The 22824-nt window shown below is 49.7% G+C and overlaps 1 protein-coding gene and 1 long non-coding RNA gene across 8 annotated transcripts in view; one reads left to right on the top strand and one right to left on the bottom strand.

The window, feature by feature from the left end:
* Positions 1 to 2998, bottom strand: part of LOC147574985 (uncharacterized) — an 80975-nt gene extending 77977 nt beyond the window's left edge. The window contains exons 1-2 of one of the 4 annotated variants that reach the window (XR_015242940.1): positions 2393 to 2998; positions 1540 to 1617 (exon numbers count right to left, since the gene is read on the bottom strand). This is a non-coding gene — a long non-coding RNA (uncharacterized LOC147574985). The remainder of the gene's footprint in view (positions 1 to 1539; positions 1618 to 2392) is intronic. The other 3 variants (XR_015242941.1, XR_015242938.1, XR_015242939.1) reach the window with 3 other exon arrangements.
* The window catches only part of PTPN3 (protein tyrosine phosphatase non-receptor type 3), a 149016-nt gene that overhangs the window by 32317 nt on the left and 93875 nt on the right, over positions 1 to 22824 (top strand). Inside the window, exon 1 of one of the 4 annotated variants that reach the window (XM_086683673.1) lies at positions 2712 to 2859. The exons of 1 other annotated variant lie outside the window; for it this stretch is intronic. The gene's annotated coding sequence lies outside the window, so the exon portion shown is untranslated. Of the gene's footprint in view, positions 1 to 2711; positions 2860 to 3385; positions 3404 to 22824 lie in introns of those variants that run through there. 2 more of the 4 variants (XM_086683671.1, XM_086683670.1) reach the window with 2 other exon arrangements.

Genomic DNA, 22824 nt, shown 5'->3' with positions numbered 1-22824 from the left:
GACCAACTGTGTTCAGTCCTGACCCTGTCTCTTACTAGTTGTAAATGGCTCCTAGGTTGTTTCCTCTTCTGTAAAACTGAGCTAGATACACCCATTCTGCAAAGTTACTGTAAGGATTAAAGACAGTATATTTAAAATATCAAGCACACTTGATAACAGTTGTTATTATTATTATTATTATTATTATTATTATTATTAGACTTACACAAAACTGCGAATTTTTAATTTGGTCCTCTAATGTTTAGTATTGCAAACACAACATTGTGACAATAATAGATAAATTTACAAAGAGATACCAACCCACAACCCCCAAAATTAAACCATTGACATTTTTCCATATTTCCTTCTAGTCTGGGTGACTGTGTAGACATATTCTTTATGCAATATATTTGTGTTTTCAGCTTTTTTTCCACTTAACATTGTACTGTGCTATGGTTTCCCCAATTGCAATTTGGTCTAGCTTAGTATAAACTAGTTATTATTTCAAAAAACACACCATAACCTAATTGATCATTCCACTATTTGTGGACATTCATTTGCTTCCGGTTTGGGGAATATTCTTTTGTTCCTATTTCTGTTATGGTGATTGAAAGGCATGATTTTGAAAAGATTTAGGTCTTTTTTCCTTAGGTGTATAGATGAATTTTAGCTCAAATTTAAGAACACTGTTTAAACTAGTGACCGTTGAATGTGGGGAAAGAAAAGGTAGTTTCAGCCTAGTTTCTCATAAAAGGCAAATTGAGACAACTCCAAGAATCCACATGCCCCTTAACCTCCGTTTCCTTATGTTAGCACTTGGCAAACTGGTATGCAGATGGCAGATAGCTGAGGCGGGCCCTCACGAAATGGATCTTTAAAGTGGATTAAACGTGTTCACGTTTTTTGTTTCATTCAATCCCCAAATTCTGCCCAGATCAGACTGACGGATATTTGTGTTACTGGAAGCACAGAGAGAGTAAGATGCTTGCCCCAGATCACACAGCGGAGGGGCCTGAGAACGCCTTTGGCGGATTCTAAATTCCCAGCTTTCCCTTTGAGCTTTGAAAAAAAAAAAAAAAAAAATGCCCCAGACCCTCAAGAAAGCTTCGAGAACAAAGTAGGGCTGAGCGTCAGGCAGGGCTCCGCTGGCGCGTTGCGGACCCCACCGGGAGACTCCTCTGGGGCACTGGCGCTCAGCCCAGCTCGGAGCATGCCCAGTGAGATACCCAAGCGCCTCAGTGGGGCTGGGCTGGCGCCGCGGTTCCAGGTTTTGCTAGCGACCAAAGGGCGGGGCGGGGCGTGGGGCGGGTCCGGTTCCTGATGCTCCTTGACTCGGTCGGAATTCCCCCCCCCCCCCCACGCGACGCTCAGGCGGCGCCCGCTGCAGTGGCGATACCCAGGGACATGCAACTCGGGGACAAGGACCAAAATGAGGTACCAGGCGCTGCCGGCGGCCACTGACTAGCCCTGGGCCGACCTTAGTCTGGTCCGGACGGTTCCAGACATCAGTCCATCCCTCCATTCACATATTCATTCAACAAGTCGTTTCTGAGCACTTACCGTGAGCCACGTGCTGCTGTACCCGAGCTGGGACACGGCAGAGAAGACAGGGCTATACAGCTCCAGAGCTGAAATTCCCTAGGTGAATACACAATAAGTAAGCAAATGAGAGGAAAAGTCAGTTGCCGACCTCATCTTGTTCTACTGTCTTCCTTGTGCTGCTCTTTAGTGTCTTTGCACTGGCTGTTCCCTCTGCGGGGCTGGCGGTCACCTTCTCAATGTCACCTCTCACGGGCTGATCAGACCACCTCATTGAAAACTGCACTCCCTATACCTTCCTTTCCTTACCCTGTTCTCTTTCCCTTATAGGACTTATAACCTTCTAATATACCACATGGCTTATTTGCATGTTTATTGTCTGTTGCCTGCCTCTCTTTCCCCAAACTCCGCCAGGGGACAGGATTTTTGCCCATTTGTTCAACACCACGCATGAAGAACCTAAGTAGGTGATCAATAATTATTTGTTGAATTAATTAATAGATAGTGATAAACGTGAAAGAAATAAAATGAGGACATGGAGGGTGTCCAGGAACAAGGTGTTAATTTAGTAAGGTGATCAGGCAAGGCCTCTCAGAGAGGGAGAACATAGATACAATGAGAAGGTGCCAGCCACGTGAAAAACTGGGTAAGGAAGTCCCATGCACACAGAGGGGAGGTGGGACGGCATGTGCAAATGTCTGGAGGCTGCCCAAGTTCTGAGAGTTTGGTGGACAGAAAGGTGCTCATGAGACTGCAGGTAGGCCCGTGTCAGATAAGGTGGAAGAGGAAAGCAAGAGCACAGATTTGGGGGTGGGGCGGGGTATATGGAAAGAACAATAAATTTTGGTAATAAAGTTTAAGCCGGGAAGCTTACTAGTGGAACGAGATGAACACTGAACTTGAAGTCAGCAGGACCTCAGCTGGGCAAGACTCTTCCTCATTTCAAAGATTTGTTGAACGCCGTGTTTGACATTCCTAGGCAGAAAATCACTGAGGGCTCGGCACACAGTAGGTACCCAATAAATGGTTAGGGGACGAATGCCTGCGTGCGTGCGCCAGGGGGCTGAGGGCCGCCCAGAGCTCCGCAGGAGAGCCCCGGTGGCCCTGGGCGGCGCGTCCGAGCGCGCCAGCCCGGGGCGGAGCAGGGGCGCCCCGCAGGGCGGCCCGGGCGCCCGCCCCCCGCCCGGCGCGCGGGCCCGTCGCGGCCAGCCCGGCCGGCGGGAGCCGCCCGCGGGCGGCACTGGGCATGCTCAGACGGCGGCCAGGTCGCGCCGCGAGCGAGCTTCCGCGCCGCCCGCAAGCGCGACCTACCTGGGCGCCCTGCGCCCCCGGATGCTGCAGGTACGGGCGGGCACGACCCCAGCGGGCCGGGGCAGGGCGCGGGGCTCCAGGGGACTGGGGGCTGGCTCGGCGCCGCCCCGCCCCCACCCGTCCCCGAGCGCGCGGCGAGCGCGCGGGCGGGCTGGTGGACGCTGCGGCCCCGGGGTCTCCGCGCTACGTCGGGGCAGGGAGGGGGCGCCCGGGCCGCGCTCACCTGGCGGCGCCGCTGCGGGAAGGAGCGAGCGGGGCGGGGTGGGGCTCGGTCCCGGGCGGGCGGCCGGGACGCGGCGGCTGCGGCAGCGGGGCGTGGGCGTGCGCTCCGACCTGGGCATGGGTGGACGCGGCTGGCGACCTCGGAGGGCCCAGCGCCGCGGCGACCCCAGTCCCGGGCGCCCGGGGGGCGCACAGCCCGCGCGTGGGGCCAGCCAAGCGCGGCGGCCAGACCTTCTCGGCTCTCAGGGCGAATCCGCCTCTCGGCTTTCAAAATGGCATTTCCTGGGCCTGGCACGAACTCCAGCGCCAATAAATCCTCCCCGTTCGCGGGCGATATGGAATCATTTATCAGGTACCTGCGGTGAGACAGCTGCAGTGGGGGAGTGTATGTGAGAACGCCCAGCCCCCCGGAAATTCCCATTTTCAGCAACCTAAACTTATTGAGAAGTTGCGGGTGCCTTAAAAATTCATGGGAAGTTGAGACAACTTGACACCTGGGTTTTCCGAGCTGGTGGAAAGAGCTTGTGACTTGGAAACTGGAGACCTCCGTTCATGTGGGGCTCACCCTGGCCAGCTGGTGACCTTGGGCAAGTTGTTTAACCTCTCTGATCCTCAATTTCCTCCCCTGCAAACAGCTGGTTGTTGGGTGGATTAAGTGGGATAAATTATGTGGAGGTGTTTGGCACCGTGCCCGGCACAAAGCAAGGGAGCAGTTGGCGTGATGTGAATTTAATTCGTTTAGAGACCCTCGTGGCTCCCATTTCACCAGGAAATTAGAATTATGAGAGCATCTTCAGGGCCTAGTGGCAGAGTGACAGACCCCTGTCTTTGTGCCTTGGAGAACTGCAGAAGTCAAGGGCTTTGGAGAAACAATTTAGCTGCATTGTAATCGGAGAGCATCGTGTTTAAAAGCAGTTTTATACATTCAGAAACTCCAGAAGTTGGCCGTTGAGCTTTACTTACAAAAGAGCTGTGTTGCAAGATGGATCTTCAAATGTTTAAAGGGATGATAGATACGAAGAAGTACAGGCTGCTTAGGAGGATTTCTGTTCTGAAAAGCTCCATACCCAACTTTCCCGATTATTTATTTAGCTCAAGGTTTCTTAACCTCACCACTGTTAACATTTGAGGTTGGATAATTTTTTTGTGGTGGGGCCTGCCCAGTGCATTGCAGCATGTGTAGTAGCATCCCTGGCCTTACCCAGTAGATTCCAGTAGCAATCCTTCTCCCTCAATTGTGCCAACCAGAAATGTCTCCAGCCATGACCAAGTGTCCCCTGGGGACCAAAATATCTCCTCTCCCCCTTCAGAACCACCCTGCACTCTATCATTAGCCTCCTTGAGTTGTTCAAGAATTTCATCTTAACCTTTGTATAGTCTCCTAGAACTGTACAGAGTGCATCCACACGCATGGACTCAATTTTTACAACTCTCTCATGAGGCTAGTGTTAGTCCCATTTTGCAAATAAGGAAATTGAGCAGCCGATGATGACACAGTATGTGGCCTGGGTGGTATATCAGGTCTTCTGCTTCCAAAGGCAGATCTTTTTCTTCTGCACCAGGCTGTCCTTTATTGTACGGAGACTTTTAAATAGATGACTTTATTGATGATTAAATCAACACGTAGATTGGAAGCAGGAAACCTTTCTGAGATTGACTAGTTGAAAATTAACAATGGTAAGCTATTATCTGACAGAGAGTAGGTCGTTCTAGTTAAATATTCTGGTTCATAGTGAGTTCCCATAAATCCCACGTACAGTTAATGGAATACCAATTTGCAGAGAATTGGCTTAGAATAAAACGTGCCTAATACCCTATTGATCCCAAGTTGTCTCTGGTGATTTGCCATCTCCTAAAGCGGACTCTTATATGTAAATTAGACATTAGCGAAGGAATGTGAAAAGGTCAAGTTACCAAAGGCATTTCCGAGTGGAGTGGCATTCCATTCAGCAAGCATTTATTAAGCCACTTCTGTATATCTGATGCAGTGCTGGGTGGGGATGCTGAGCAAGCCTGTTGACCCCAGCAAACCCAGGATGCCTGGGGGAACTTCCCTTCGGGGAGAAAGCAGGTCTTCAGGGACAGTTGGGAAAGGACCAAGAACCTAAGTTAACACAGAGTCAAATTTGGATACATCACTGCTTGGTCACTCCTGTTTCAGAGCCCACCTTTCACATTTTTCATAGAGAAGAGTTCTGGTAGCTTTTAAACCTCATTCAAGTGTCAGGAACCTGGTCAGAGACAAATCCTACCCCCGAAAGAAGTTGAGGTTCCCAGCTGGTAATTGGTCTTGGGATTGGGACCAACCCCTTGATTATTGACTGTGAACTGGGAGGTTTCACGTACATTGTTTAATTTTAGTGTTGTTCTGTTCCACGCTTGGCAGTTGAGGAAACTGAGCTAGCAAAGGTAGTGTGGGGCCAGGAGCAAGAGGGACGAAGGGTGACCTTCTGAACCATGGGTCCAGGCACATCAGGTGTTCCATTTTCCAGAATGCACATACCCCACCCCCCATCCCCACAGGGCTCAGCTTTGGGTTTTGGAAGGAACTATAAGACTTGGCCCCCTCCCTCCCCTCAGGGTTTGTGGTAGGTGGGGAGGGGATCTGCGACTTTGACCCTAACCCCAGAGCTCTACTTCCTACCACCAGATAGTAGTGGTTCCTGGAAAGCAGGGCCAATCTCTCTTCTTTTCCCAGGTGTGTTGCAGGGGCTGGAATGCCTAAGGCACTCTGCACTTGCCCTGGCCTTGACAGACTGGAGGCAGGGCAGCCTGCTGGTGTTGCTTCCCAAGCTTGGGCTCCTCTTACTAGTTCTATTACAGACAGGCCAGGACCCGGTCAGTGTCTACACTACCCTGGTATCACAGGTGTCTCCTTTCATCCACCTGAAGAGGATGAAAGCAAATGCTTTGGTAGGTCCCTGGCTAAAATCTGATCTGATCATGGGTTCCAAGGCCCACAGATCTTGGGTCTACATAGCTTCTGGTTATGTGTGCACCTGAAACCACTCTCTGCCTGCAGGTGAAGACCAGCTGAGAGCACAGATTTCACAGAAAATTTAGACACTTACTGAGCTGTGTGTCAGGCCCTAGGGTTACAGAGATGAAAGCTGAACCCTTATCTTGGAAGGATGTATGGTGGATTTGGGAAGACAGTGATTGTGTGTGTGTATGTGTGTGTGTGTGCACGCACCTGTGCACACATACTCTGTATCTTACCCATCTGTTTCACAATTGCTTTAAAAGATGATAAAGCCAGATGCAAGGGAGACCAGTGGAGGCAGCCATTCATTCTGATGGGCATCAAGGAACACCATAAGGAGTAGTTGGCATTTGAATTCAGCCTTGAGGGTAGAAAAAGATGGTATTTGGGGGGCAGACAGAACAGCAGATGCAAAGGCTCAGAGGCACAAAGAGACCTTGTGTATTTCAGGAGTGGTGACTCTTCCCCAGGCCTAGCCTCCTGACCTTGGCTAATACAGGACCTACCTCCTGTAGTCAGGGTGCTCCCCCACATCTGTGAGGAGGCCCAGCCTCACTCAATGCAGGAGTAAGTGTCCCCTCTTGTTCTCCCCACATAGCAGTGATGCTTGTGGGTTGTCTTGGAGGCATGAGCGCCTTCTGCCAGGTATGCCTTTGCGTTTAGTTATTAAACACTGTTATGGCACTTACCAGATGCCAGGCACTGTTCTGAGTGGTTTCTAAATATTCATTTAAACCTTGGAGCAACCCTCTGGCTGTGCTTCGTACCCACCTGGGTACCAGCATCTTGGTAGGGAGGTGGGGGGAGAGCTCGTTTAACCAGTCTGTGGCCCTCTGTGGGTGATGCCCTCATCATGGTTCGGCTTCTTCTGGCTGTAGTTCACACCAATGTGCCGGGAAACAACCAAGTCTGGGTCGTGATGGAGTACTGGCTGCCATGACCCCGTTTCCATCAGAGGGCCAGCAGGGCTCTGCTGACTACATTTTCTGAACCAAAGGCTAGGATCTGTAGTCTGAAAAAGAATGTGCTGCTTCTTTGTGTAAGCGGAGGCCTAGGAGGTGTTGTTTGGATACTGAGAGAGTGGAATTTTTGAGACATTTGATGCTTTATGTGGAAAGTTAGGACAGAGGATTTGAAATTGGGATAGTCCTGGAAAATTCAGGTCCCATGATTTATTGTCAGGATACAGAAGCTTTTAGTAAATGTTTAAGCAATGTGTAGTTTGGAGTGGATTTTCTGTACTGAGCCTCTTGGTGCCTCAAAAGGGAATAAATAGTACCTCCTAGCCCCAGAATCATGTTAATTCCTACCAGCCCCTTACTAGTAGGGTGAAAAAAACTGAGGCTCAGAGACATGCAGTGATCACCCGAAGGATACATTGCTCCTAAGTAGGATAGCCAAGATGTGAACCCACGTCTGTCCCTAGACAAATCAGTTAATTATAAAATGTGGATGATAATGGAACATTTCCTTTAAATGGACTGTTTTAAAGGAGCTAATAAATGAAAACCCACTAGGGCAGAATTTGGCACACAGAACAGGGTCCCTTCCCTCTGTGGGCGGCCCCTGACCCTCCAGACAAATGCTTTGTTGGGGTATTCAGTGCCAAGAGTCACTGTGGGTGAGAAATGGCCAACCCCTAGGGCAGGGCTACAGCTCCTAGCTCTCAGAGCTCAAGGGACATTCCAAGGGGCAGGATCGAGGACCAGAAAGGGGCCATGGCCAGCTGGATGCTGTAGGATGAGAGGCACCGGGCTGACTTTGGGAGTAGGGTATGAAGACCTGACACCCCCCACCTTGCGGTGAGTCAGCCTCAGTGTAGGCCCTGGGGTGCTTGTGAGAGAAGCAGCGACCATCTCCATCAACCGTCCCTTCACCCTAACCACTGGCAGGCCTGCAGAGAGGACATGACAGTCTGAGCCCGCCTTGCTCCCGCCAGCACCCTCCCCTGGTCTGGTTATCAATACATATATGGTTGCTGTAGAAGATTGAAGTGTCAGGGGTGCCTGCGTGGCTCAGTTGGTTGAGTGGCCAACTTCAGCTCAGGTCATGATCCCGCAGTTTGTGAGTTTGAGCCCGTGTCAGGCTCTGTGCCGGCAGCTTGGAGCCTGGAGCCTGCTTTGGGTTCTGTGTCTCCCTCTCTCTCTGCTCCTCCCCTGCTTGTGCTCTCTCTCTGTCTCTCAAAAATAAATAAATGTTAAAAAAAAATTTAAAAAAAAAAAGAAAATTGAAGTGTCAGGGGACAGGGAAAAATCTGTGATGCCCCACCTGGAGGCTGCAGTCACCCGGGCCTTTCAAAAACACTTCCCTCTTACAATAAAAGACGAGGGGCCCCTGGGTGGCTCAGTCGTTAAGCATCCGATTCTTGATTTCAGCTCGGGTTATGATTGCATGGATCGTGGGTTCCAGCCCTGCGTCGAGCTCCATGCTGACAGTACAGAGCCTGCTTGGGATTCTGTCTCTCTCCCCTCTCTCTCTCCTCTTTCTCCTCTCTCTCTCTCTCTCAAATAAATAAATAAACATTTTTTAAAAAGGAATAAAAGATGAGATTAATGTTGGTGTCTCCCTCAGGCCCTGGTGGTAATGGTCCCTCTTGCCTCACCCGCCGCAGGGTCTGTGAGAGCCCGGAACGTGCTCCTCCCCCCCCCCCAGTTCACTCCTGCCTTGGGTGTTAGCCCATGATTGCATCTGATTTGGGTAAAACTGCCTGCTGTTAAACGGCTCATGCCCCTGGATCCCTCTCCTTTTACACAGTTGCAATCTTGCAGTTAATTAGTGTAATTATTTGTATTAGTACCTGTCTCCCCAGCCACATGGTGACCTGACTGAGGTCAGGGTCCATTGCTTTCTTTTCAAAAAAAAGAAAAAAAAAAAATACCTGTCTCTTAGACTTGTTTTTTTCTTTTAACTTTTTATTTTGACCTCATTCAGACATAAAGCAAAATTCTCAGAATAGAACAAAGAACTCTCCTATACCCTTCACCCAGATTCCCCAAATGTTACCATTTTATCACAATTATTTTATTCTGTTCTCTATGTATATATATATTTTTTTCTTCAATCACTTGAGGGTCATTTATAGCGTCTTCCTTTCCCCCAAAATACTTCAGTGTATTTCCTAAAAACAATAGCATTCTTCTATATAACTACAGCACAATTTCTAGAATCGAGAAATCATTATTGAAACAATACTGTAATCTATAGATCTTACTCAGGTTTTTGCCACTTGTCTTGATAGTGTCTTTTGTAGCAAAGAAACCCCCAGAGCATGCATTTCACAAGGTCATCCTTTTTAATCTCCTTTAAACTGGGACGGTTACTCAGCCTTTCTTTGCCCTTTATGACCTTGACATTTTTGGAAAGTACAGGCCCATTATTTTATAGAATGCCCTTCAATTTGGGTCTATTTTAACTCACCCTTGTGTCCCCAGTAGCCCTGGAACATCAAATGCACTCACTAAATATTTATTGAAAGAGGAGCACATAAGACAGAAAGAGGATTCTACAGGCTTGAATCTTGCTATTTTTATAACACAGCTTTCCCCCAAAAAGAGAGGCTTCATTAGGGTTTAGCAAGCCTGCTATCCCCGAAGGTGTACAAGCAGACATCAGGGTGCTGGAGAGAAGAATGGAGCATTTAAGGAGGGGTGAGACTCAGCCCGGAGGTGTCTCCTAGTGCTCAGCAGCCTTCTGTGTCTGCGACTCTAACTTTGCAGGCTTAGGGGCTCACGAGTAAAACAATGAGAATTCATCATCTAAACCAGAACATTTTGAGAATAAGAGTGAGGCTATTAATAATTGCATCTCATGAACTAGCTTCAACTGGGACTGCCCTAGGCAAATCAGGGGGTGTGGTCACCCTACCCAAGTGTGACTTTGAGGTTGAAGATCAGCCTGGAAAACTGTCTAGCACTAAGAATCCTCTGCCTGCATAAAGACAGAACTAATCTCCTTGACATTGCCTGCCTAGCCCATGTTCCTGGCTCCAGTGCCTGTGGTGGTCATACCTCCTTTGCCCCTCCCCAACTTTGCTCCTGCTCCTGTTTTGTTTTGGCCCTCCCCTCTTCTGCACCTTCCTGCCATGGGGACTATGGAGAGCCTGGAATGTCATTTACATACCCAGGGACGGAGTCTGTGATAGATGCACAAGGAGGACAAACAAACCAGCTGTGTTTCCCACTGATAAATTCTAATGGAATTTAAGAGCCAGGGTGTGTAAGTGAGGTGGGGTAGGAGACCAGAATCTCCCTAGACCTTATCTTTTTTCCCCCTGGCACCCACACTTCCACCGTCCTTCCTGCACAAACACCCACATCCCTCTCCCAGACCCAGTCCTGAGATCAGAACCAAGTTATGGCCTTTGGCAGAGGCAGGGAAGCAGGTGGCACTGGGGACCCAGGCACAGGAGGATGAGCATTAGATGACCAGTAGGTGTAGACAGGGACTTGGATGCAGAGAAACCAGGCAGGAAACCAGTGTCTAGGGATTCCGGTAACAAGGTCAATACGGGGCCATTTATCAGGAAGCCTAGACATGTAATACTGTGTCCCTAGATACTTGGGTCAGAGGGGCAGGCCCTGGGATCTGTATAGTACAGTTCTTTAACTCATTTTCTGCCGAGCAAAAAATACAAACCCTGCCTTCCTGGATTAAAAAGTCTTGTAAGATAAAAATGTGAAGTATTGGGGATATTTTCTGGGGCATCCCAGTCACGTGGACTTCATGAACACAGGCCAGTGCAGTACGGTATTTTTATGACTAGGCATTGGTGGCTTTAATGGCAAAGCCAGTGAGGGAGTGTTCTAGTTCTTAGAATGCAAGATATTAGCACTTAACTGAATTTTGGAAAGGTTTTCTGGTTAACTGTGATATGATGCTTTACCTGTTAAAGCCATTCTTTCTCTGACGAGGCAAGAGCTATGTAAAAGCACTTAGTCGGAGGTCACTGTTTATAGGACAGAATCACACAATGTCAGATCCGGAAGAGACCACGAAAGAACTGTTTCTAGCTCCCTCTTTTTATGGATGGGAAAACAGGCCCTGAAAGGGATACGGCATGCTACATGGCACACAGGTAGTCGGAGAGCAGGACTGGTACCAACATTTCCAACCCCAGATCTTAGGTGTGTTTTCTAGATCTCATCTAAGGATGTTTATGAGATGGACTGCATATTTCTATGGTTTTGTTAACAGAAGTTTTGTTAACTATAGAAATAAGTTGCATTGGCATGAAGCAGTTATGCATTTCTGGCTCTTTTATGTGGAAGTTGCTAGGCTGATTTTTTTTTTCACTTGCATATCAAAAGCGACATGCATCTTCCACTGAATTTTTATAGTATAGTGTTTCTCACATTTTATCACATCAGAGTCACCTGTTAAGACCTGGGCTGCTAGGCCACGCTCCCAGAGCTTCTGGTTCAGTGAGTCTGAATCAGACTCAGGTACAGCCTGCAAACTTGCATTTCTAACAAGCTCCCAGGTGCTGCTGCTGCTCCAGAGACCAGGAACCCTCCTTTGGGGACCACTACCTCGGACCTAATGATAGTTTCAGACACGTGCTCTGGGCTCTGCAGCCCGCTTGTCTCCCCCCACCCTCCCCTACCGCCCCTGCCCTCCAATCCTGCTCCCATGTTACTCCCACACCAGCCGCCCTCACCATCCCACTCCCTCCAGGTCTCCTACCTGTCGTCCTCACCTTGCCTCTCCAGAGGGTGTGAGTCTTGACCTCAGGCCTGTGGTCCTGAGATGCTCAAGTTCCATCTGGTGGGAACCCCCTCACCTTTACCACCCTCTCCTTCACCTTTCTGGCTCCTCTCTTCCTGTCCTCCAGTCTGAGAAAATGAGTGTCCTTTGCTTTGGCTCAGGCTTGCCTCTCCACTTCCAGCTGAAGGCTGTCGTCCCACCCTCCGGGGGAAGAAAGCCTTCCCGGAGCCCTGCCTCACCTTTAGGTCAGCACTCAGTTACTCTCTTCTCTTCCACTGCCAGGCCTGCTGGAGGAGTCGTCTGTGGCAGCTGAAAAAGATTTGCCCTCACTTCTCAACACAGACATACTCTTCCGTTCTGGGAGTTCCGACCTTCCATGCTGATGATGAAAGACATAATTGTTCTAAATTGCGGTAAAATGCACAGAAGTCTACGGCTCATTGGCATTAGGTGGAGTCACACTGCTGGGCTACCACGACCCCCGCACACCACAGACGTCATCATCTTGCAAAGCTGAAACCCCATAGCCATTAAATGCTAACTTCTCAGCCCCCAGCAACCACCCTTCTACTTTCTGTCTCTGGGTATTAGATGATTAGTTCCCCAACATGCGTGGCATCCTATAGTATCTGTCATCTTGTGACTGGTTTCTCTCCCTTAGCATAATGTCCCCAAGGTTCATCTGTGTCGTAGCACGTGTTAGAATTTTTTCCTCTTTAGGGATGAATAATATTCTGTTGAATGCATGTACCACATTTGGTCATTCATCTGTCAGTGGACAGTTAATTGCTTCCACCTTTTGACCATTGCAGATAATGCTGCTATGAAAAAGACATAATTTTGATTGATTGGGCCTTGCACCCTGAGGCGGGTTAAGCTTTGGATAGCAGTCTCGGCTTTATGTACTCCAGCATCCCCTCACCATGATGCTCTGCTGTGAAGACCAGGGGCTGGTTCTCATGTCTCAGCCCCCTGGGTCTCCGTGCAGCTGGCTCATTGCCCCTCCTTGTTACCTGGGCTTCTGTGATGTGCTCCCACCCCCCTTTCCCTTCGGTGGCTCATCCTCTGTTTCCTTTATCCTCTGTTCTTAATCATTCTGCAGGCTTTCCTGGGTAGACTCACCTGATCCCATCATCAGGAGCTCACGGGTCTGTGTCTCCAGTCCTGGTCGGGGCGGTTTTGTTCCTACGTAGATCACATCTGAACACCTCTTCTTTGAGTGTCCCCAGGCCCCTCCTCTGCACCTTCTTCCTTAAAAATGCCCTCGCTGTAAGTGATGCATCTTCCAGCTTAAAAACCCCAGAGTCATCCTTCATCCCACAACACCTGCACTGGACAGATTCTGCCCGTCACACCTCAGAAGTACCTCCTCCAACCTGCCCTCCCTCTCCACCCCTGCTAAAACTCGGTTAGTCCCTGTGCTTCTCCCCTTTGCCTCTACTTTTGCTTCCTCCCCCTCTCCCTGGTAGGCCCCTCACACCTCTACCTCCTTCATACTGCTGCCAGAAAATCTGCGAAAGCACTTAAGGTCACCCCATTCTGCGTGGGTTCCGTCTGGCCTTGCTTTCCCCTGTGTCCAAGCCCCAGCCCCGCACACCATATGCTCTAAGCCAGGGCTTCCCAAGCTTTAGTGTTAAGATGTAGATTCTGCTTCTAGGATGCCCAAGGTGAGCCCTACAGTCTCCATTTGTTACAAGCTCCCGGGTCGTGTTGAGACTGACCCACAGGCCGTACGTGGAGAAGACTCTGGAATAGATCTGTGTTTCATAAATAAAGTTCTACCAACATATTTTCAACCTATAATGCAAGAATTTTTAAACATTGTGTTACGGTTTTAATGGTTTTTTTTAATTAGTTAATCTTTTTTCAGTCATAATGACTGATTCACTGTTGCTGTGATTACTTGCCACTTAAAGACATTTTCAAAGACTAAGAAAGGCTTCAGTTTTTAGGAATTACCAACTAGGTCCAGGTGTGTGAATGTGCAGGCATCACAAAAATGTTTTCCCCTTAAAGAGGTACATGCTCAGGGTCAAGGCTCCCGCTTACGAGCTTCTGCAAAGGCAGAGACTATCTCTTATTCAGCTGCACCCTCAGAATGTTGGCAGAGGGGAGGAGTCTCAGGTCTTCCTCTAAGAGTTGCTGATCGTAGAACCTGATGGTTTGATGTGCTATGTGCACACCTGGGTTGGAAGGGGAGCCCCTGCCTCCAAGCCCTTCTGGGGAAGGTGCTTTCAACTCCAGAGGAGGGCTGAGGGCAAGCAGGCAGGGAGGTGCAGACCGAGTACCGGGGAGAGTCTGACTGTTCCCCACACCCGAAGGGTCGGGGAAGCAAGTCTCACGAGGCAAAGAATCAGGTTTGTGGGGGTCTGCGAGACAGAAGTCAGGGAACAACATGGCCATTTTTGACCAGCATGCTCCAAAATGTTACCTTCCTGTCCCCTGGTAACTCTAAGCTCTGTAGTCTGTCAGTGAAGTTATGTGACCCGGCCTGTGCCTTCCTTTCCCACTTATTCTCCTACTTTCCCCTCCTTTTTAGGTCCCAGCCCAGTGCAGATGGGCTGCCTTGGCTGCAAGCCCCCTTCCCCAGTTTTCTCTGCGAGACTCGTTATCTCTCAGTACAGGTAGTAAGCTTGGGGTCGCCTCTGCGCCCCACTCCCACTAACTGTGTGACCCTACTTGAGCTCCTGATGTCTCAATTTTCTTATCTCTGCACGGGGAATGACAAATATCTCCGACTCACAAGGTCTAGGGAAGATTCCATGATGACAAGTGCTTCTCCCAGCAGCACTTAATTACTTAGATGCTGCTGGTTGTCAGTTGCTGCCTGCCATCTGTCCCTCTCAGTAAGCTTGACAGAAGGACCATGGTGACATTTGCCCACAGGTGGAGCCAGAGGTCTCAGCTGGAGGGAGCTGTGATGGGCAGGGTCAGGCTGAGGCAGTGCCACGCTGGGGTGGATGTGAAGGTCCGTGGAGGCGAGGAGGCGGACGCTCTGGAGGCTGGGCATGTTGAAGGCACCCAAAGATGGCAGCTGGCAACAGTGAAAAGGGGGAAGCTGAAGACCTGGGGGAAGCTGGATTAGAGTGGGGAGCAGTGTCCCTCAGACTTTAACGTGCATACGAGAGGATGTGGACCCCAGAGGTCTGAGGCAGGGCCTGAGAGATTCTGCATTTCTAACAAGCACCCAGGTGATGCTGATGCCTCTCGTCTAGAAGCCACACCTTGAGGCATTGGTGCGGAGCATGACCGCGGTAGGGAAGATGCTCGTGGAGAAGAGCGTACAGAAAAAGCAAAAGAAGCACGGTGGCACCCCTTTCTACCCAGCTCCGTGGGGGATACCTCGGAGTGGCAGGTGCACCCAGGTGTCTGCAGCATGGCAGCCAGATTGGAGTCAGATGAGGGTGATGATGGAGGAGGGGCAGTAGGGGACCCTGAGGGCTTTGAGATAAGTATTGAGTGATTTGATTTTGTTGTTTGATACTTCATCCTTCAAGGTCTGGCTTTGCCGCAAGAATCCCCTTAGAAGCATTTTTCGTCCCAGGCTGAGCTGTGGTGACAGCCTAGACAAGGCCCCACCCAGCAGCCAGTGGCACACAGCTGTCTTCTAGCACGAACCACGCTGGAAGGCGATTATTTGATTATTCATGCATTTCTCTCTCTGAGCAGCTGATGAGTTCCAGAGAGCACGAACCCGAGACAGCCTCTTACTCACCTGAGCCGCAGCACCGGCCTTAGAGCCTGGCCGCAGGTGGGGCTCATGAGATGCCTCGGGCATTAGGGATGAATGCAGAATGTTCACGAAGGAAAAACAAAAACATGTAAATCCCTGTGACTGAAAGAGCAGGAGAAGCAAGCACTGAGCTGGGGTGGTGGGAGATTGTTGGTGTGGAGGAGGGAAGATTGTTTAAGGAGGCATCAGGATCTTAAGTAAAATGCCGGGAATGTCTTTTGAAGACAGCGTGTGGCCTCTGGAGGGCAGCTGCTGGGGATTTGGGCACCAGCTCTCAGGGAGAGTTGGACTGTGTGTCTCCAAAGGAGCGGAAGATTCGACCAGGGGATAGGAATTTCAGCCAAGCAACCGTTGTGTTGATCTGAGAGCCAAGAGCACACCTGCTTGTTTTTCCTTCAGGAGAGCACAGGTGCCCAGACTTAGGCAGGTAGAGGATAAAGAATTGCAGCTTCATGAGCTTGAGTAGAGCCAACAGATTGAGACTCAACACAAGGCAGGGCCACAGCACACAGCCCGTTAGCACGCTGGCTCCCTGTGCCCTGTAAGGTGGGGGTCCATTAGCTCCCTGGGCCTTCAGAGGCTCCCATGAGTTGAGGTCAGCCTCAGCTCCCTGATTTGGAAATGGCATCTCAGTGAGAGAGGTTCAGTAACTTGCTCAGAGCCGCAGAGATGGGAAGTGAAGGAGCGAGCCTGGGGCCTGTGGGCCTGGAGGATGTTGGGTGGGGCAGCTCAGCCCTGGAGCAGGATGGGGGGCAGTGGTTGCAGGTGTGGCTCCCAAGGCCCAAGTGCTGGGTGCCCCCCCGCCCCCCCCCCCAGCCGCAGCGGGGTTGTGGCCAGAGGAAGAGGAAGAAGCAGGATGAGGTGAACGCGGAAACTGGAGAGGAGGTGGCCAGAGGTTTAAGTAGTTACACACCCTGGGGGCCAATAAAATATGAGGTGACAGCACTTTTTTTTTTAAGTTTTATCAGTTTGATTTTCTTCAAATTCATTATTGCTCATTATAATTTAGGAAATACAGAAAGGTTGAAAGGATAGGAAGAAACTACCAATTGTATTTGTGGTCTTGAGTTCCTTTATAATTAATTACCTTAAATAGTTGTGTTCACTGTAGATACAGTTTCATAACCAGCCTTTTTTACTTACTATTCTGATTTAGGGATTTATTTAACCGGGCCCTCTACGGTCGGAAATTAGGTTTTTTTGGTTGCAATTCTCAGTGTGAAGTATTGCTTGGAGGACAATCTCTGCAAATGACTTTGTTTTGTGCCTAGTTGCATCTTGACAGTGGGTTCCTAGAAAAGGAATTAGACCGCCTCCCAGCATTGTTGGGATGATCTGTTCTTATCGCTGACACAGCCTTCTGAAAGTGCAGGTGTAAGCCCTGTGTACATTAGTTGTTTGTTCATTCGTTCCTGCGTGCAGTTCACAAGCATTTATTAAGCGCCTGTGGGGAAAGACTCCATTTTCCGTGGCCAGGTCAGCAGAGGAACAGCTGCCAGCATCTCTGGCTTGACTGGGATGTGTGGGAGTGTTTGATCACACAGCGTCCCAGCCCTGCCTGCCCCAGTAAGCAGGGACAGCCCGTGGGTCCAGAAGTAAACTTGCGGGCCTCTGTGGCTGCAGGGTCCAGTCATGCTAACCGTGAGTTTGCGCTTTCCCTCTGTACTGTTTGGCGGTGTGGTAAACGCTGAGAATGGTGTTCCGCATCTTCCCCTCTCCTCGTGCATTCCACAGATACCTATTGAGTACCTCACGTGGGGAGGCACTATTCCGGTGTAAACGTCCCTGCCTTTTAAGGAACTACCGTTCCACTAGGAGTCAGGGATGTGGGAATTGAGAAGAGACAACTAATATGTATTAAGTCCTACGGTAATAAATGGTAGGGAGAAATACAGAGTAAGGGAGATAAAGAGTGACAGGAAGACCTCGCTGATAGGTAACGTTTGAGCAGACGAGTGGGGAGAGCTGGGTGGAGGATGTCTGAGGGAGCAAACCCTCAGCAGCGGGAACGGGCTTGACATAACCTGGGAACGGGCAGGGGGGCAGAGTGAGAGCAGTGAGGTGCTGTGCGAGGAGGGCAGGAGATGGTCCTCAGAGCATCAGGACATCTGGGCCTCAGGGTTTATTTTTTCATTGGGAGGCCCCGTTCACAGGGGCCGTTGCTGCCATTTGAAGCAATTCAGACTCCCCTCCTACCTTTTTGTTGCTTATCTACAGTGGGTGATCACTGAGGCCTGTGTTCGGTGGGGGAAAACTCTGGGAGTTGAAACCCAGGCTTTGGGAAGTCACAGCCTTGGGTGGCTCTTGGGTCTTCTCGTGTGTGTAATGAGGGACTTGAGCTAGGAATTTGGTGAGGAAATGATGAACTTTCCGGGACTGGGACTCAGTTAAGCGCACTAGTTAGATCTTGGGTCATTTTCAGTTAACTGATTGGAGTGTGTAAGTGAAATTGTTGATAGCTAGCTAGCTCTTAGTAAGTTTGGCCTGTCATGTATTTGTTACAAGCAAGTTGCTCAGCCAGCTGTGGGTGCTTGCAGTGGTGGTAAGCAGGTGGGGTGGAGCCGGCCCCCCATACCTTACCCGTTCAATCATCCATCTGTCCATCATGCAGTTTTCGAGCACCCAGTGAGTACCAGGCACGAGGCTGCCTGCACCACAGTGGTGATTTTTAGGAGACCTAGTTCTGCTTCATGAAGTTCATGGTCTAGTGCACCAGCGCTAGCTAGCTCTGCCAGAGGATCATGGTGGGGAGGGACTCTGGTCAGAAAAGCCAGGGCAGGGATGCCTGGGTGGCCCAGTTGGTTAAGCATCCGGCTCTTGATTTTAGCTCGGGGTCACAATCTCACAGTTTGTGGGATCGAGCCCCAGGTCACGCTCTGTGCAGCATGGAGCCTGCTTGGGATTCTCTCCCCCCCCCGCCCCCCCCCCCCGTTCCTCTCCTGGGCTTGCATGGAACCTCTCTCTCTCTCTCTCTCTCTCTCTCTCACTCTCACTCTCTCACTCTCTTTCAAAATAAATTAAGAAAAAAGAAAAAAAGGCCAGGGCAACCCCTGACTCACACCATATACAAAAATTAACTCAAAATGGATCAGTGACCTAAATATAAGAGCCAAAGTCCTAAAATTCACTGGGGGGGGGGGGGGGGGTGGGTGGATGGAAGGAAGAGTAAATCTTCATGACCTTGGGTTTACCAATGGGTTCTTGGTTATGATAAGAAAGCACGAGCAAAAGAAAAGTAAATAAATTGTACTTCATCAAAATTAAAAATTTTGGGGGCACCTGGGTGGCTCAGTTGGTTAAGCGTCTCTTGGTTTCAGCTCAGGTCATTATCTCCCTGTTTGTGAGTTCAAACCCCTCATGGGGCTCCGTGCCTCTCTCTCTCGCCGCCCTCCCCCGCTTGTTCTCTCTCTCTCTCTCTCTCAAAATTAATTAAAAACTTTTGTACATCAAAGGACATTATCAAGAAAGAAAAGACAACCTACAGATTAGGAGAAAATACTTGCAAATCCTGTATCTGGTAAGGGTTTATTCAGGAAGAAGAACTATAACTCAACAACCCAAATTAAGATAACCCAATTAAAAATATGGGCAGAGGACTTGAATAGACATGTCTCTGAAGATCTACAAGCGGCTAATAAGCACATGAAAAGATGCTCGACATCGTTAGTCATCAGGGAATTGCGAATCAAAACCGCAGTGAGCTGTCACTTCACACCTGCTGAGATGGCTATAATCAAAAAAGGATAAAAAGTATGGGTGCAGTTGTAGAGAGATTGGAACCCCTTCCATTGTCGATGGTAATGTAAAATGGTGCAGCCTCCGTAGAAAAGTCTCGTATTCTCAAAAAGCTAAACATAGAATTGCCATGTCCCAGCAATTCCACTCCTAGGTATATACCCAAAAGAATTGAAAACAGGCTCAAACAAATGCTAGTACAGAGATGTTAATTGTGGCACTATTCACAATAGCCAAATGGGAAACAGCCCAAGCATCCAACAGACAAATAGATGGACAAAATGTGGTGTCTCTGTGCAACGGCATGTTATTCAGCCTTAAAAAGGAATGGCATTCTGGGACTCCTGGGTGACTCAGTGGGTTAAGAGTCCGACTTCAGCTTAGGTCATGGTCTCGTGGTTCATGAGTTCGAGCCCCGCGTCGGGCTCTGTGCTGACAGCTCAGAGCCTGCAGCCTGCTTCCGATTCTGCGTCTCCTTCTCTCTCTCTGCCCCTTCCCTACTCACACTCTGTCTCTCTCTGTCTCTGAAAAAATGAATAAACCTTAAAAAAAATTTTTTAATAATAAAAAAAGAATGGCATTCTGACACAGTACAATATGGATGACCCTTGAAGCCGTTATGCTAAGTGAATAAGCCAGACACAAAAGGACAAATGTTGTCTGATTCCACTTATATGAAATACCTAGGATAGGTGAATTCACAGAGACAAAGTCGAGGTTGCCAAAGATTGGGGGGAGGAAAGGAATAACGAGTTATTGCTTAATGGGTACAGAGTTTCTGTTTGGAGTGACAAAAAAGTTTTGGAAAGAGGGGGTGATGGTTGCACAACATTGTGAATCTAACGCCACTGAACTGTATGCTTTAAAATGGTTAAAATGGCAAGTTTTATGTTCTATTTGTTTTACCACAAGAAAGACCTAGAGAAACAGTGTGAGATTTGGGAAGAGCATGACTGCCAGGAGCCACTGGGTTTGATTTCCCTTCTCCCCGGGTCACTCAGGCACCATCCTTGCCCCCTTTAGCCTCGATCTCTTTTGATGTCAAAGTCAAATGAGGTGACAGGTGTGGAGTGCAGGTCATAGGAGATGCATCCCGTCCCCTTTAATTCTATCCTTCCCAAGTATAAAAAGATTGTCTGGTAGGGGCGCCTGGGTGGCTCAGTCGGTTAAGCGGCCGACTTCGGCTCAGGTCATGATCTCGCGGTCCGTGAGTTCGAGCCCCGGGTCGGGCTCTGTGCTGACAGCTCAGAGCCTGGAGCCTGCTTCCGATTCTGTGTCTCCCTCTCTCTCTGCCCCTCCCCCATTCATGCTCTGTCTCTCTCTGTCTCAAAAATAAATAAACGTTTAAAAAAAAATTTAAAAAAAAAAAATAATAAAAACAAGATTGTCTGGTAGAAAGGACCGAAAAGAGAAAATCTGGTGATTTTGCCCCAATTCTCATCAATTACCTGCTCATCTGTTTGGCCATTTTCCTCCAGGAGGCGTGGGGTGGGGGTCCTAGCCACTTCCGGGCCCCTTGTGGCCACACACCTCTGGTGCTTTGGCTCTAAAGCAAGGCTCCCCTGGGCCCCCGTTTCCCTGACGCTTGTGAAAGCCCTTGGTCCCTTGCTCCTTCTTCCCTTTTCACGTTCACAATGGGTTCTTTCGGAAGTTGGAGCCCCTACTCACTAGAAATCATCCGGACACCCGGCCACACGGTTATGATTTCACCAGGTGAAATATTGTAAACTATAACAACAAAAACCGCCGGTGAATTGTTTGAGCTACGTGGACAAATGTCTCACGGTGGGATAGGAGGAATGAGTACAACTTGGAAAAAAAATAAATAAATGCTCCCAATCAAGACGACACTGCCGGTCGGCACGTTGTATCTGATGTGCGTGGATCAGAGCGCACCCTGCGTGGCTGCTCCTCTGCCTTCCTGCCCTCTCCTTCCTCTCCAGGGCTAGCTACCTTCGGGTGATTGGAGCCAATGTGTCTCTCGCAGCCGTGGAGTTAGATTCTGCACTGCCCGTGTACCTCCCACAGCTCACTGCAAGAACAACAAGGTTTAGATGCCGCGTGGCTATCCCCTGCCACACCTCAGGTGCCCCACCCCATGGCTGTCCCAGGAGATCCTTGGCTTAGAGTCCCCACCCCACCAGGGTGAGGGACAAAAGGTCTAGTTGAGCTCAACTAGAGAAGCCCAGCCTTCTGAGGGCTGCAGTGAACCTGGGCCTCCATCATGAGTCCTCCAACTCCTGGGATTCCTGAAGGCAGGTGCAGTGGAGGGGGGCACTGGCCAGCTCTGGGGCTGGTGTGCCACTCTCAGGATCCCCCTGGAAGGAGAGCCAGTGGTCACAGGGTCAGAGAAGCCCCAGGCCAAACTGAGGGCGTGGCCTCAAGAAATGAGGTGACGTACTCCTGTTCTCCCACTGCTAATAATTAACCCGGGGTGACTGCCTGTAGACCTGGAGGTGCCTTCAGATGTCATGCGCATGCACTCCAGCCCACACCTTTTGCCAAAAACGAGAGGAAGTCATTTACTACGCGTCCTCAACTCTGAGAGATGTGTGCCACATTTTAACTTTCCTCTAATCGGCACGACCTGGGCCGTCCGAGGGTACTTTAAATTTTTCTTTACATTTTTTTCAAAACACCTGTTAATTCAATTGTGTCATCTTAGAACGGAGGGAATACGGTAATAAATACCCAAGTCATTACTCAGGTTTCTGATATTGCAGAATTAAATGGTGTGGGGGTGGCGGGGGGTGGGGGGGGTAGGTTTTCTGGACCATTTCCTCCTTGAGAGGAAATCTACCAACATGTGAGCTGTGGGGAGTGTTTACAAAGATTATCTCAAAAGGTAAGAACATACCTTTAGTCAGGAAATTACAGAGACAGTAGAGATTAAGTGGGGCCTTTTTCCCTCCAGTGAATCACCTGTAATTCATCTTCCTTCCCAGTCATGTGGGCCAGTGGACTCAGCGGGCAGGAGGTATGTGATGCCCCGCACTGAGCTGGGGGTCATCGCCCCATTTGGAGGCCAACTGTGTGACTCCAGCATGGCTCTTGGAGTCTAATCTACCAGCCTGTAAATTGGAACAGGAATGCTGCCTGCCAGCCTCAGTCAGAGTGAATGGAGTCAGAAGCAATGGGTGCAAGAGTATTTAGAAACCTCTGAAGCCCCTGAGGACCCTTGGCTGTTCCCCAGGACAGGAAGCCCGGGGGAGGCGGTGGCCCAGGGACTAGGAGTAAGGTGGGAGAATGGGCGCATCAGAGCTCCTGACAGCTGCTGGTGAGTGTTTGCTGTGAGCCGGGCAGGAGGGCCCTGCTCCTCAGAAGTATTTACTTGTGCAGAAACCAGATTTATTTTACTTTTTTATTTTTTTCAACATTTTATTTTATTTTTGGGACAGAGAGAGACAGAGCATGAACGGGGGAGGGGCAGAGAGAGAGGGAGACACAGAATCGGAAACAGGGCTCCAGGCTCTGAGCCGTCAGCCCAGAGCCCGACGCGGGGCTCGAACTCACGGACCGCGAGATCGTGACCTGGCTGAAGTCGGACGCTCAACCGACTGCGCCACCCAGGCGCCCCAGAAACCAGATTTACAGAGTTCATTTGACCAATGTCCTGTGG

Source organism: Puma concolor, chromosome D4, assembly GCF_028749965.1.
Source record: "Puma concolor isolate L17-30 chromosome D4, mPumCon1.1.hap2, whole genome shotgun sequence".
Classification (NCBI taxonomy): domain Eukaryota; kingdom Metazoa; phylum Chordata; class Mammalia; order Carnivora; family Felidae; genus Puma; species Puma concolor.
Note: the sequence above shows the minus strand (reverse complement) of the source record. Positions and strands in the feature narration are given on the sequence as shown.